The sequence below is a fragment of the Anabrus simplex genome, chromosome 3 (assembly GCF_040414725.1).
Source record: "Anabrus simplex isolate iqAnaSimp1 chromosome 3, ASM4041472v1, whole genome shotgun sequence".
Lineage (NCBI taxonomy): Eukaryota > Metazoa > Arthropoda > Insecta > Orthoptera > Tettigoniidae > Anabrus > Anabrus simplex.
Window position 1 is genome coordinate 173,713,429 of NC_090267.1, and position 14,190 is coordinate 173,727,618.

The window sequence follows — 14,190 nt, forward strand, 5'->3', positions numbered from 1 at the left end:
ATCGATTCCTGGGCTCACATTTTGTGAGCCTGGAGGACATCAGGAACGCCAAAATCCGGACACTGGTATCCCTTATAGGAGCACTAGGGCTGGACTAGGCAAACCCGTCCAAGGGGCACAAAGGGTCTTCATAGACCTACGTGTGGAGCTCTGCGAAAACAGGGCTCACCCATTTCTTATCTATCTATCTATCTATCTATCTCAAAAACGAAAGACTTTGCAGACGTGAAAATTGATATTTGGAATCTGCTTTAAAAGTAATGAAACAAGTATTCTCGGAAAATCCGATGACGGGAGAGGGGGGGTGAATGAATTGAAAAATTAATTGAATAAGGATACTTACATCTAATAAAAACTAAAGTTGTTAAAGACGTGAAAACTGGTATTTGGATCTCCTTTAAAAACAAAGAAAGACGCGTTTTTTGGGGGAAATCATCTTTTGGGGGCGGGGTCGAAAAAGTTTAATTCCTTTTGTGAGGACACATATCTCAAAAACCGAGGATGTTAGAGTCGTGATAATTGGTATTTAGAAGATCCTTTACTATTAATGAAACAAGTACTTTTGCCGGAGTATTCACTTAAGGGGAGGGGGAGTGAAAGAAAGTGAATAAAACGTGAATTCTTTTTATGGGGATACTTGTATCTCAAAACTGAAGGTAACAGTCGTGAACATTGGTATTTGGAATCTCCTTTAAACATAAAGGAACACGCCTCCTTTCTGGGGGGGGGGTTATATCAATTTAACGGCAATAGGGGTGAAAAGCGGGTTGAAACTAATTGATTTTACTGTTCATAATGTACTTATTCTGATCATAAACCGATCATTTTTAATCTTTCCTGGATTCGTTTTCAAGAGCCATTTTTCCTTTGGAGAACTTAAGTTAGCTTACAGTAGATATTCCTGGCATATAGATACAATTTTAAACACATTTGAAATAAACGATAGGAATGAAAATGACCGTGCAATTGTCCACCTCTACAATAAGGTCAATAATGCACGGAAGTATATCATTCATATCGCCAGAAATCCCGCGCACTGCCTACGCGCAACAATGGTGCTGGTCACATTGTCAGCAATGAGAATGGCAGCAGGTGTAATTTACCGCCAACTGGACCCCACAGCAAGATGCAATAATAATAATAATAATAATATTAATAATAATAATAATAATAACCTAAATTCAACTAACATCTCCCACCCTAAAAATAATATTAATGATGTTCTGGACCGTCGTCAAAATGTTCGGACCGCGCTGGAGACGGGTCCTGGCCGGGTAATGACTACGAATGCAGTCCGGCCATGGATTCAGTGCCGCCAAAGCACCCGAGACGACACCACGCCGGATCTCCTCAAGGATTTGAACCATATTTAAAACGCTTATAGGAAAAGATGGCAGAGATTTAGGGACCCAACTGACCGGGTGGAATACCTGGACCTAGCCTGGGAAGTACGAAATCGATTGCTGGAGAGAAAGATTGAAAAATGGGAGGAACTTTGCCGTAATCTCTCAGAAAACGAGTCAGATTGCGCATTTTGGCGGATTCTCTCAGAAAACGAGTCAGATCGCGAATTTCGGCGGATGATATATATATAACGTTAAGTATTCAATTATAAATTTCAGTATAATACCGCAGCGAAACACGGGTATCTTGCTAGTATAATGACAAGAACAATAAGCAGAGTTCGGGAAGCGTGTAAAAACCCAAAGGATTCAATAATAAGGATGTAAAAAGAATGAATAAAATATCAATAACTTGAACTGGCCACAAAACATTGATTTCAAAAAGAGACGTTTCAGATAAAATGAGATACCCAAGTACAATCGGAGGTAAGGCTTTTTGCGGATGATGTTATTCTCTATAGAGTGATAAATAAGTTACAGAATTGTGAGCAACTCCAACGTGACCTTGAAAATGTTGTGAGATGGACAGCAGGCAATGGTATGTTGAAAAACGGGGTTAAAAGTCAGGTTGTGAGTTTCACAAATAGGAAAAGTCCTCTCAGTTTTAATTACTGTGTTGATGGGGTGAAAGTTCCTTTTGGGGATCATTGTATGTACCTAAGTGTTACCGGTAATATAAGAAAAGATCTTCATTGGGGTAATCACAAAAATGGGATTGTAAATAAAGGCTACAGATCTCTGCACATGGTTATGAGGGTGTTTAGGGGTTGTAGTAAGGATGTAAAGGAGAGGGCATATAAGTCTCTGGTAAGGCCCCAACTAGAGTACGGTTCCAGTGTATGGGACCCTCACCGGGATTACCTGATTCAAGAACTGGAAAAAATCCAAAGAAAAGCAGCTCTATTTGTTCTGGGTGATTTCCGACAAAAGAGTAGTGTTACAAAAATGTTGCAAATTTTGGGTTGGGAAGAATTGAGAGAAAGAAGACGAGCTGCTCGACTAAGTGGTATGTTCCGAGCTGTCAGCGGAGAGATGGCGTGGAATGACATTAGTAGACGAATAAGTTTGAGTGGCGTTTATAAAAGTAGGAAAGATCACAATATGAAGATAAAGTTGGAATTCAAGAGGACAAACTGGGGCAAATATTCATTTATAGGAAGGGGAGTTAGGGATTGGAATAACTTACCAAAGGAGACGTTCAATAAATTTCCAATTTCTTTGAAATCATTTAGGAAAAGGCTAGGAAAGCAACAGATAGGGAATCTGCCACCTGGGCGACTGCCCTAAATGCAGATCAATATTGATTGATTAAGTGATTGAGTGATTGATTGATTGATTGATTGATTGATTGATTGATTGATTGATTGATTGATTGATTGATTGATTGATTGATTGATTGATTGATTGATTGATTGATTGATAGAAAGAAGAAGACAAAGGGGAAGGAAAGGGGGATCACAGGCAGGAATAGGAAACGGGACCTCGCTGAACAAAGTAAATATACGGAACATTTAGAAAAGTATCACTGCATAATCAAAGAGTCTGTAACGCATTGACGGAGAACATTGCACTTTATGTTCCAACAGTCAGACATTGTGATGATTCAATTCCAAATCTAGTTACCGGTATATGAAGTAATCAAGCATAGCACTCGCACCAAATGTACAAAGTTACGAGAATAGGTAATGGCTTGAATAGAGGCGAGAAGCGTCAGATCCAGAAAGGTTCTGGGAAACTAAGTTCTAACAAATAACGAAATAACAGGTCCTGGGTGCTGGATAATAATAAGGTGTGACCAGCTCGCAGCACGGTGAGATGTTGAGCCCTCCACACACACCACTGTCAAGACTGGACTGGGGAAGGGACGGAAAGTCTCAGTATGTGGAAGGTTCTGGAGACATACGAGAATATTCAAGAAAGTCGGCAGAACATGTATTCGTGACGTGACGATGACGGGGTGAGCGAAGAGACAGAGGCATGCGGCGTTCAGTAATACGACAGGCAGCGGTGTGAATTGTTGATAGTGTTATGGCGGCGATTCAGAAGTCGACGACGAAAGTAAATGAAGGATCATGTAGACTTTTGGGGGAATGTTACAAATGATATAGAAATTAAAAGGATGGTTTTGAAGACTTTCGTTTGGAGCGTGGTATTGTATGAAAGTGAAACATGGACACAACCAGCTTAGAAAGAAAATAAGAGAATAGAGGCATTTGAAATGTGATTTATTAAAGAAGAAATAGTGAGATGAATAGATCAAATCGCGAATGAATAGATACTGATTCGAATTATTGAGACAAGAACGATTTGGTGAAATTTGACCAGAATAAGTGACAGAATGATAAGACACTTCTTGAGACACCCAGGACTTATCCAGTTAGTTTTCTAGGGAAGTATAGGTGGTAATAACGGTAGGGGTAGATCAAGGCATGAATATGACAAACAAATTCGAGTAGATGTACTGTAGGTTGTAGAAATTACATAGAAATGAAGCGGTTAGCACTGCATAGTGTGACATGGAGGACTGCATCAAACCGGTCTATGAGCTTATGACCCAAACAAACATATGCGACATAGAACTGAATGAACCACAGAAATAACATGATTTATCAATTTTCAATACGATTTCTTTAATTAAGTGCACAGGTTTCGGTGATAAGCAGAGTTATGTTGCCTGTGCTTGTAGCAGAAAGCAGCATGTGTACAGTAGGCCTACTTTACTTTTCTCGTGATTGCATTCAAGTTACATCGTTACATTTCTGGATTTTTTACTACATGTTGCTTTTAATCTTCAAAGTGTCCGGCTCCGTGGCTAAATGGTTAGCGTGCTGGCCTTTGGTGCAGCGAATCCCGGGTTCTATTTCCGGCAGGTTCGGGGATTTTAATCTTCAGTGGTTAACTCCAATGGATCTGGATCTGGATGTGTGTGCTGTTTTTATCATTAGAATATATCACGCGCAGGTAGTCATCTTCGGTAAGGTCACTATGGTCTGAAACTGTGCTTAGCCGGTTCGGTGGAAAAAGAAATTCACCATCAGAATGTTGGCCAGCAGGGAAGGAAAGGTGGTGGTATACCATTTATACTGGATTGCATGTCAAAAAACTGGATTTCATTTCAGACCTCTGCGCAGTGTTCATGTGGACTGAGTGGAAAAAGTTAGACCATTCTGATCATCCACAGAATCTCCCAATCCATGAGGTCCTTACTGACCTACTCCCTTCTCGTCTTAAATCAAGGAACCCAATATGGCATTCCATAACTGGCTTCGATATCCAGGAAAAATGGCGTCAAAGCTGGAGTTCTGCATGTGTGAAACACCAAGGCATCCAAGACCCCACAACTGGACTCCCAGGATTTCACGTGAAGAGACATCAATGGTCTGAACTCAACCGTTTAAGAACCGGCCATGCTAGATGTAATGCCATGCTACATGAAGTGGGGACTTCGAGAATCCCCTGCCTGTGACTGCGGAGCCCCTTTCCAGTCAGTGCAGCACATTATTGAGGAGTGCCCTCTGAGGAAGTATGATGGACCAGCCCGAGATGTCATCATTGCTACACCCCCCTTTCTTAGAATGGCTACAGCAACTGGACATTGATTTGTAAATGTGAACGCTACCAATATTCTTGTCCTTGTATATAGTGTAAATTTTCTTTCTTTTTCTTTTGTATACTTGCCGTGCGATAAATAATAATAGTACCTATAACGTTGTTGGTGGTGACTCATTCGTTGGATGGTGACATTAAGCCTTAAGCTGAACCATTTGTTGTTTTATCCGACAGGAGTAGGCTATATGTCGACACAGATCCCTCCCCCTACTTCATTACCACTGTCACCTCACGCTCAGATGCGCAGGTCGCCTGCACAGGCGAGCCGGAACTGTCCTACGCTAAATAAATAAATAAATAAATAAATAAATAAATAAATAAATAAATAAATAAATAAATAAATAAATCTACATAAATAAAATCGTAATGACTGTGTGTCTTTACATTGACTATTTCGGCGAAATTTTCGTTCAGTTATCCGTTTCAGGTGTAATAGTGACCATCTGCATATTTTTAACATTTGGTGTCTGTTTGTTTGTATGAGTTCTTATAACTTAAAAACTACTTGATATATTTCTACGAAACTTCATATTTAGAATCCACCTGTTTTAGGGCCAATGTTGCTCGTTAAATCCCTGAACTGACGGCGGGTTTATGAGAAACCGTGATTTTGCACTCCCACAAAACATACACTCCCAAACTTAATAGAAATCTACCTGCTTTATTGGAAATCAATTTCTAAAACTTTTTTCTCATTTGCATCATTTCGATACGAGGATTAATAAGGGAGATATCATTAACGGACCGTTTTCCAGTCTAACTTCGAGCGTACTTAGTCTAAAAGCGGGTGCGTGTAAAGCATATTTCTTATAACTGCAAAACTATTGAAAATATTTTAACGAAACTTCATATTTAGCATTCCCCTGTCCAAAGGTAGGTTTTAAGGTCCATAGCATTTCAAATTCCCGGAGTGGACTGGGGGTATTTAGAAAACCGAAACCGTGATTTATTCTCCCAAAAAATATACCAGACCAACATGGATGGAAATCGATCTCTAAAACTTTTTAAAATAATAATAATGTTATTTGATTTACGTCCAACTAACTACATTTTAAGGTCTTCGGAGACGCCGAGGTGCCGGAATGTAGTCCCGCAGGAGTTCTTTTACGTGCCAGTAAATCTACCGACACGGGGCTGACGTATTTGAGCACCTTCAAATACCACCGACAAAACTTTTTTATCATGTGTACTTTTTCGATAGGATGATTAATAAGGGAGATATCATTAATGGACGGTTTTACAGGCTATGTCCAGTAGACACTGGAACTGTATCATTTAATAAAGTGCGTGATTATCCTCATTCTGTCTCCACTTTGCTCAGGTTTATCGCACTTCAATTTAGGTGACTGCCATGTGCTTTCGTAGAAGAATATCAGTTTAACATGCCGTATTAAATGTTTGAATACAGGCATGTAACTTCGCATAAATTTATAGGAATCGTGAAATCGATTACCAATTCCCGGGCGAAGAACGGGTACATATGATAGTGAATAAATAAATAAATAAATAAATAAATAAATAAATAAATAAATAAATAAATAAATAAATAAATTAAGAAGGTTTCCTTTCGGAAGTTACCAATGTATTTCTGCGTGACTCCATGTAGCACCATGGAAGTTTTCAGCTATGCCGAACCATCCTGCCGTCCTGGAAGTCGTAGTACCTACAAACTTCCAACAAGCTGAGCTCAATTGAAAGGACAACTGAGATATGATGGTCCTCCCTCCGGTCTTTACGGAGAGAAGCCGTAGTTTTATTTAAGTTGAGGGTGGTCATGGAAGGTTTATGCGCTCTTACCTCCTAACGAGGGAGGATCCCCTCCGAGTGTGTTGAAGTAGAGTTAATTTTAGCGTGGCCCATTTCTTACTGAGGGCGTGGATCTTTCTGACCTAAGACGAAGCCCTGACCTGTCGGAAACACTCGATATCATTCTAGCCGATGGTGAGACTATTGCTGAGCACGTCATTCCTTCCATGGAAGAGAGTGGACTAATTAGGTACTTATACATTTAAAGTGTGCTGTTACTAGAAGAATTTTTATTCGATTTTGATATGTTGATATCTACTTAGGTTTACAAACCACTGTCGGCAGCCCTGAAGATGGTTTTCCGTGGTTTCCCATTTTCACACCAGGCAAACCTTAATTAAGGCCACGGCTGCTTCCTTCCCAGTCCTAGCCCTTTCCTGTCCCATCGTCGCCATAAGACCTATCTGTGTCGGTGCGACACAAAGCCAATAGCAAAAAAAAAAAAGGTTTAAAAATGATTTACGTAATTCCAATTAAAACTTCTGTGGCCGCAGATCGTAAAATTACAGCAATAAAACCAAGATTTTGGGTTATTTTGGATAACGGATTATTTCTGCTTTAGCGGATTAAAAATCCTTATTTGCTAACGCGGCGGGGCTATGCAGATAGTCTGCCACTGCTCAGCAACGTCTTCTTGGAAAGGCGTGCCAGACCAACTGGTGAGCCCAAATGGCAACAGCCCCCCACACCACATACACAGAGGGAGAGAGAGAGAGAGAGGGGGGGGGGGGGAGAAAAAGAGGGAGGGAGATCTACTATCCAAAAAGCTTGGTTCTACTGCTGTGATTTTGCATTTATGTAATTATTTACATTTGGCGTGACAACGTCCTTACAATTAGGCTATAAACATTCAAACCTTAGTGTAACGTATTCGGGCTTATGGTTACGGAAATAGAAATAGAGATCCCGTCTATGTGGTTGAGGTACCGCTTGAAATGCGGTTATATGAGAGGAAGCATGACTCTCGATGGGCCTCAGTTAAATAACCAGGACGAAGGTGTAAACAAAATTACGACTTTGAGATATATGACTTGGTTCGCAGTCAATGACTCCGAAACCAAGATATACGAAAAATGTTTAAGATATCCGAAGGCAGAGTATTTAACACAGTACATTCGCATAACAAAATGGTCCGAATCCCGAAAGGCGTCTCCGAAGACCGTAAAAGTAGTTAGTGGGACGTAAAGCAAATAACATTATTATTTACGAATCCCGAAAGAATAACACGGCAAAGAGTGGCCCAAAATTTGAAATAGAATTAAAAAAAAAAAGATTTAATTTGACCTCTAAATACCAGTTTCGATCCTTCATGTGTGATACATTTAGAAGCTGAACTGGAGTTGGCTCCAAATCTGTTTATTCGTTCCCAACAATTTTAGAGACGACACTCGAGTTGGTTCCCAAATTGTTGAAGGGTTATTACAGGAGTTGGTTCCTCAGCAAACAACATTTTCCTTCCCATTTCTAACAGGTTAACTTCTGTCTACTTCTACTGCAGTAGGTATGATAAAATATTGTTAAACAGTATCAAAATTAATTCCCCCAATTTGAAGGTACTGTATGATACATAAATGATACATTAACGTGAACTAAAGTCTAAAATTGTGTTCAAGTCGTGGATTATTTTATGTTTATTCTAATCTCTCAATTTACTTCTGCGCATATGAGTTTATGCAAATAAAGGCTGAACTGCTGAAACTGATAAAATATTTGAATTGGTTATAGCTACTCACTGTGCTCTGTGTTGCAGTGGGGTTCTGCTGCAGTGAACTCGTCCACTGCGTCTTCAATATCAGTTTCCTCTTTCGTTTCCTCCCCTCCCCTCTTCTCCTTTGTTCAGTGTTTCCCTATACTTATAGATAGGGAAATATCATTGCAATCGAATATGATTGGTAACACTACGTCTTGTTGTTTTTTCTCTCTAGTAAACCGCGCAATTGATTGATTATAGAACAGATTCGAACTCACTCTGTACCAGAATCTTACGAAAATATGATGATTATTATTATTATCAGACTGGATAGATCAAACCATCGGAGTGCTACAAGGGGACCCCTTGAGCCCTTTATTGTTCAATGCGCTGACCCAGGATCTCCCTACAAAAATCAAAGAGGGAGCACAAAATGCAAGTACACTGACTGACAGTGACAATGCAACACCAAGGAGGAGTGGTTCGAAAGGGATGAAAGTTGGGGAAAAAACAGAGACGGCACGGACGAATAATTGATGTTTATTTCAAACCGATATGCAGGTTACACAATGCGCACGGCATCGACTCAGTAGGATGTAGGACCACCGCGAGCGGCGATGCACGCAGAAACACGTCGAGGTACAGAGTCAATAAGAGTGCGGATGGTGTCCTGAGGGATGGTTCTCCATTCTCTGTCAACCATTTGCCACAGTTGGTCGTCCGTACGAGGCTGGGGCAGAGTTTGCAAACGGCGGCCAATGAGATCCCACACGTGTTCGATTGGTGAGAGATCCGGAGAGTACGCCGGCCACGGAAGCATCTGTACACCTCGTAGAGCCTGTTGGGAGATGCGAGCAGTGTGTGGGCGGGCATTATCCTGCTGAAACAGAGCATTGGGCAGCCCCTGAAGGTACGGGAGTGCCACCGGCCGCAGCACATGCTGCACGTAGCGGTGGGCATTTAACGTGCCTTGAATACGCACTAGTGGTGACGTGGAATCATACACAATAGCGCCCCAAACCATGATGCCGCGTTGTCTAGCGGTAGGGCGCTCCACAGTTACTGCCGGATTTGACCTTTCTCCACGCCGACGCCACACTCGTCTGCGGTGACTATCACTGACAGAACAGAAGCGTGACTCATCGGAGAACACGACGTTCCGCCATTCCCTCATCCAAGTCGCTCTAGCCCGGCACCATGCCAGGCGTGCACGTCTATGCTGTGGAGTCAATGGTAGTCTTCTGAGCGGACGCCGGGAGTGCAGGCCTCCTTCAACCAATCGACGGGAAATTGTTCTGGTCGATATTGGAACAGCCAGGGTGTCTTGCGGTTGACGTGGCGTGCGGGGCTGCCACCGCTTGGCGGCGGATGCGCCGATCCTCGCGTGCTGACGTCACTCGGGCTGCGCCTGGACCCCTCGCACGTGCCACATGTCCCTGCGCCAACCATCTTCGCCACAGGCGCTGCACCGTGGACACATCCCTGTGGGTATCGGCTGCGATTTGACGAAGCGACCAACCTGCCCTTCTCAGCCCGATCACCATACCCCTCGTAAAGTCGTCTGTCTGCTGGAAATGCCTCCGTTGACGGCGGCCTGGCATTCTTAGCTATACACGTGTCCTGTGGCACACGACAACACGTTCTACAATGACTGTCGGCTGAGAAATCACGGTACGAAGTGGGCCATTCGCCAACGCCGTGTCCCATTTATCGTTCGCTACGTGCGCAGCACAGCGGCGCATTTCACATCATGAGCATACCTCAGTGACGTCAGTCTACCCTGCAATTGGCATAAAGTTCTGACCACTCCTTCTTGGTGTTGCATTTGCTCTGTCAGTCAGTGTATATACATATATGCGGATGATATGGCACTAGCCGCTGATAACATAAACGATTTGCAAAACGGAATGGTGCTTATCACACAATGGGCGGATGACAACGAGCTAAGGATGAATCTAAAGAAGACAGAATGAATGGTATTCAGGAGAGGAGGACTCTTATCGAAAGGGGACTACATTGTATGTGGGGGACATGCATTAAAACCGAAAAATCATATCACACTACAAATCTCCGGGACGACCTTCTCAGTACACATAAAGAAGAGATTAGCTGCTGCACTTAGAAGCATAAGTGAAATCAAACATCTGCAAAGAATGTCTCTGGAGACGGCCATGAAGCTTTTCCAGTCAAAGTGCTACCAACGCTCACATACGGATTAGAAGTAATATGAGAGTGCCTATCATGTAAACAGCTCTGAGAACTGGAAAGCATGAAACCGAGATACTTACGAAGGTCGTAGGGGTATCTAAATTCACCAGATCCCGGTACGTATATGTTTTAGCACCGGAAACTTTCTTGATAGAGGATTTAAGACTACAAATGCCTCTACAGCAAACTCCGGCATACGGAAAAATGTTACGAGAACTACGAGAGAAAAGGGACTTGATCGAGGAAAGCTTTTACAGTAAAGACGCACTGATAAATAAGGATTGAATGAAAGAGGAATATGAGTTGAGACATTTGGTGACACGCTTTGCAATACACGGCTTTCATCACCATATCTGTGCCAAGAAATCCTACCACCGGGCTAGCCAGGCGTGTGTATGTGTATTGTGGAATGAACAGTGTGATACATATCACGTAATGAAGTGCAAGAAGAGAATAGTCTCTCTGAATCAATTTTGCTCTGAACAAAGTTCTCCTTGAGTGAATTGTAATTTACTTGATGCAATATGCAAATTTTGCACATTGTGCGCAATACAATTTATTATTATTATATAACTATAACCCAAGGCTAGAAACTTACGGGAACCAAATCTATTATTGTTAAATTCATGACCGAAAATTAACGGAAAGTCGAGCTCCGGAAGTTCGGATTCGGTACCAACTCGAGAACCCTGACATTAGAAAGCGCTATTTAAGACCAAGATGATGGTACTGTTATGTACCCACGCGATAGTCAACCCTCTTGTAGCATCCTTCGGCATACCCTGGAAGGGATGAGTGAGTCAGGCCGGAGACCTCCCACTGGCTCGAGAGCATGTGCCGGTTTCTCCTTGTATTATACTTTCATCAGGTGTCTGCGTGGACTTTCTGGAAGGCGAAACTTGAATGTTCTCATTCCGGCCGAGCCCAAAGGTTCTAGTTCTAGTTCTGTTGGAATGTCAACAGAGCGTCGTCATGGTGGAATGTTGGAGTAGTTTATCAAAGAGAAATGCTGAAGTGTTGTAATTGTTCTTAGTGTTGATCGTGTTGTGTTATTGTCGAGTTACACATGTCGAGTTATTTGGTGTGAGGAGCAGGCAGGTTGATTGTGTTGAGTTGATTGTACGAGTTATCGGTGTTGTCTGAAGTCGAGCAGAGTGTACAGCAGTCGTGTAATTGTGTGAGTTATCGGCCTTGTCTGCAGTCGAGCCAAGTATACAATCGTCGAACTGCGCGATAGTCAATAGACTTGTGTTTGCACCTTACTACGGGGAAATGCTGCGCGAAGAGACTTTGTGTGCGTAGTGAAGTCAAAGAAGACTCTGCTTGGGCGTATCCCGTAGATTGCTCTGTGTTGTGATCTGTATTGCAGGGGGTTTTCGCTGCAGTGAACTCATCCATAACGACTTCTTTTGCTTCCTCCTTTCCTTTCTTCTCCTTTGTTCAGTATTTCTCTAAACTTACAGATAGCAAAATATCATTACTATATAATATGATGGCAACACTACGCCTGTCAATCAAGATTACGAAAGGGTCGCCAGTACCAGGTAAAGATTGTCAAGCTGGAGATCTGCTGTGAGGATGAGGAACTTTGAAAATAGCTTTTAAGTAGCGAGCTGTTATAATTCATTTTCAAGTATAATAAGTGTGTGTGTGTTTGTATGTATGCACTAATTGCATCATCCTAAATTAAATTTGATCGATAAAACAGACGATGTTTTATTTGTAGCAGTATCATAATTGTTTCCCAAAGACTCTTAGGGATAAAGTTATGCGGGAGGAGGGGGTCGAAATTGTGAGAATTTGTTAATTGACTTCATACCGACAATTTAATGTAAATTCCGACCCATGACGTGTATATCGCTGAACAGAGAAACTCACGAAACATTGGTACCATTGCAGTAGACTTAGGACAATTAGGACAGAATTTACGTGGTGTATTAAGTTTAAAAATTTTAATATTTCTTTGTTTAGTATAAATAACAATGGTCGTCTGCCTTAACAATATGAACGTGCCTGAGGTATGATCGATGTTAGTAATGTCATTCCTTATGCAGCCAGTGCCCGCCGAGGGCCGGCCACACGGTATAGTTTCCACAACAAAGACATCCATATGGTGGATGTTTGTTAATACAAATGTCGTTAGGAGAAAATTCGTCTTCGGCAGATGGAGGAGGCTGTTGTCGAAATTCACGTATGGCCCAGTGAAGATTTAGTTTTGTTACAAGTGTTTTTCCTATTTTTTACTGGTTCGAAAGGGAGGGAATACACACTCTCGATCGAAAAGGCGCAAATCGTGGTCACTGAGAAGAAAGGCACTTTCATATACAAATTCATACAGTTCAATAAATAATGCGATAAAAAGTTTGGATTAATTACGAACATAGGCCATTTTTTGCGACTGAAGACAGAGCTTTATCGTACAAATCAAGTTTGCACAAACGAAATATTTGGCACTGAAACGTTCACGCAAGCCGCACTTTCTTGTTTGAGAAAGCCAGCTTCTTAACGTCCACACACACGAAGTTCCCGAACTGATAAGAGGGGGCGGGTACTCGTGGAGATCGCGATAAATCACGACGTGTTAGTTACAGAACTTATTTTGGTAATGTCCACGAACTAAGGGGTTCTGCTTAATAGTACGTGGATAAAACAATCGCGGTATATCACGAAATGGGATCCCAAGCGAATTATGAGCACAATCGCTAAATGCCATTTTCGAGTAGTTTTATAGTGTTCACATTGATCGTTTTAAGACTGCTTGCTGCTGGATAAAGGTTTGTTGTTCAATTGGATTTGTTAAGTTATACCCGGAAGCATTTCTAAGAAAGAAGCGCCTGCATATACCTATTGATTGTGAAAGCAACGGTACGGTTGTATAAGTATACGCTGGAGAATAGAGTAGGTCAAGTTTCCGTTCTCGAATATTTTCCAGAGCCTGAGATTTTACGTTAGCTACCGCCAAACAAGAGTGGTATGGGGTTGGGGCGTCTGTCAATATCACCAATGTCGATGAAACTTTTAAAATCCTTTTCTTCTCTCACACCGTGAGATATGGTTGTGGAGATGGAACAGGCGATGATTCTAGTTTCCTCTAAAACACGCGCAGAGCAATATCCCAAGGAAGGATTTTTTTTGCAAGTGATGAAATCCTTTTCTGTAAGTTTTGAAATATTCGGTCTAATTACATGCTCAGTGATAATTTCGAGCCGAAGTCCGCAAAAAAGAAAGAGAGAAAAGTAGATAAGCGACAAGAAACGAGAAAGAGACAACTTGCTATCGGAAAAAGTTTTTCCAGTGCAAAAAGAACACGAATGCAACGAACCTATAACGTTAATTATGGCTTTATAGTAGTGGAAAGTAATATTCGTACTGAGCTAATATTCTAGTTCCAGATTAATTACATTTGCCACAATTTCCATAGGTCTCCGCCAAGAGTACAAAACAATCTCTTACAATTTCCGCTAATATCAGGAA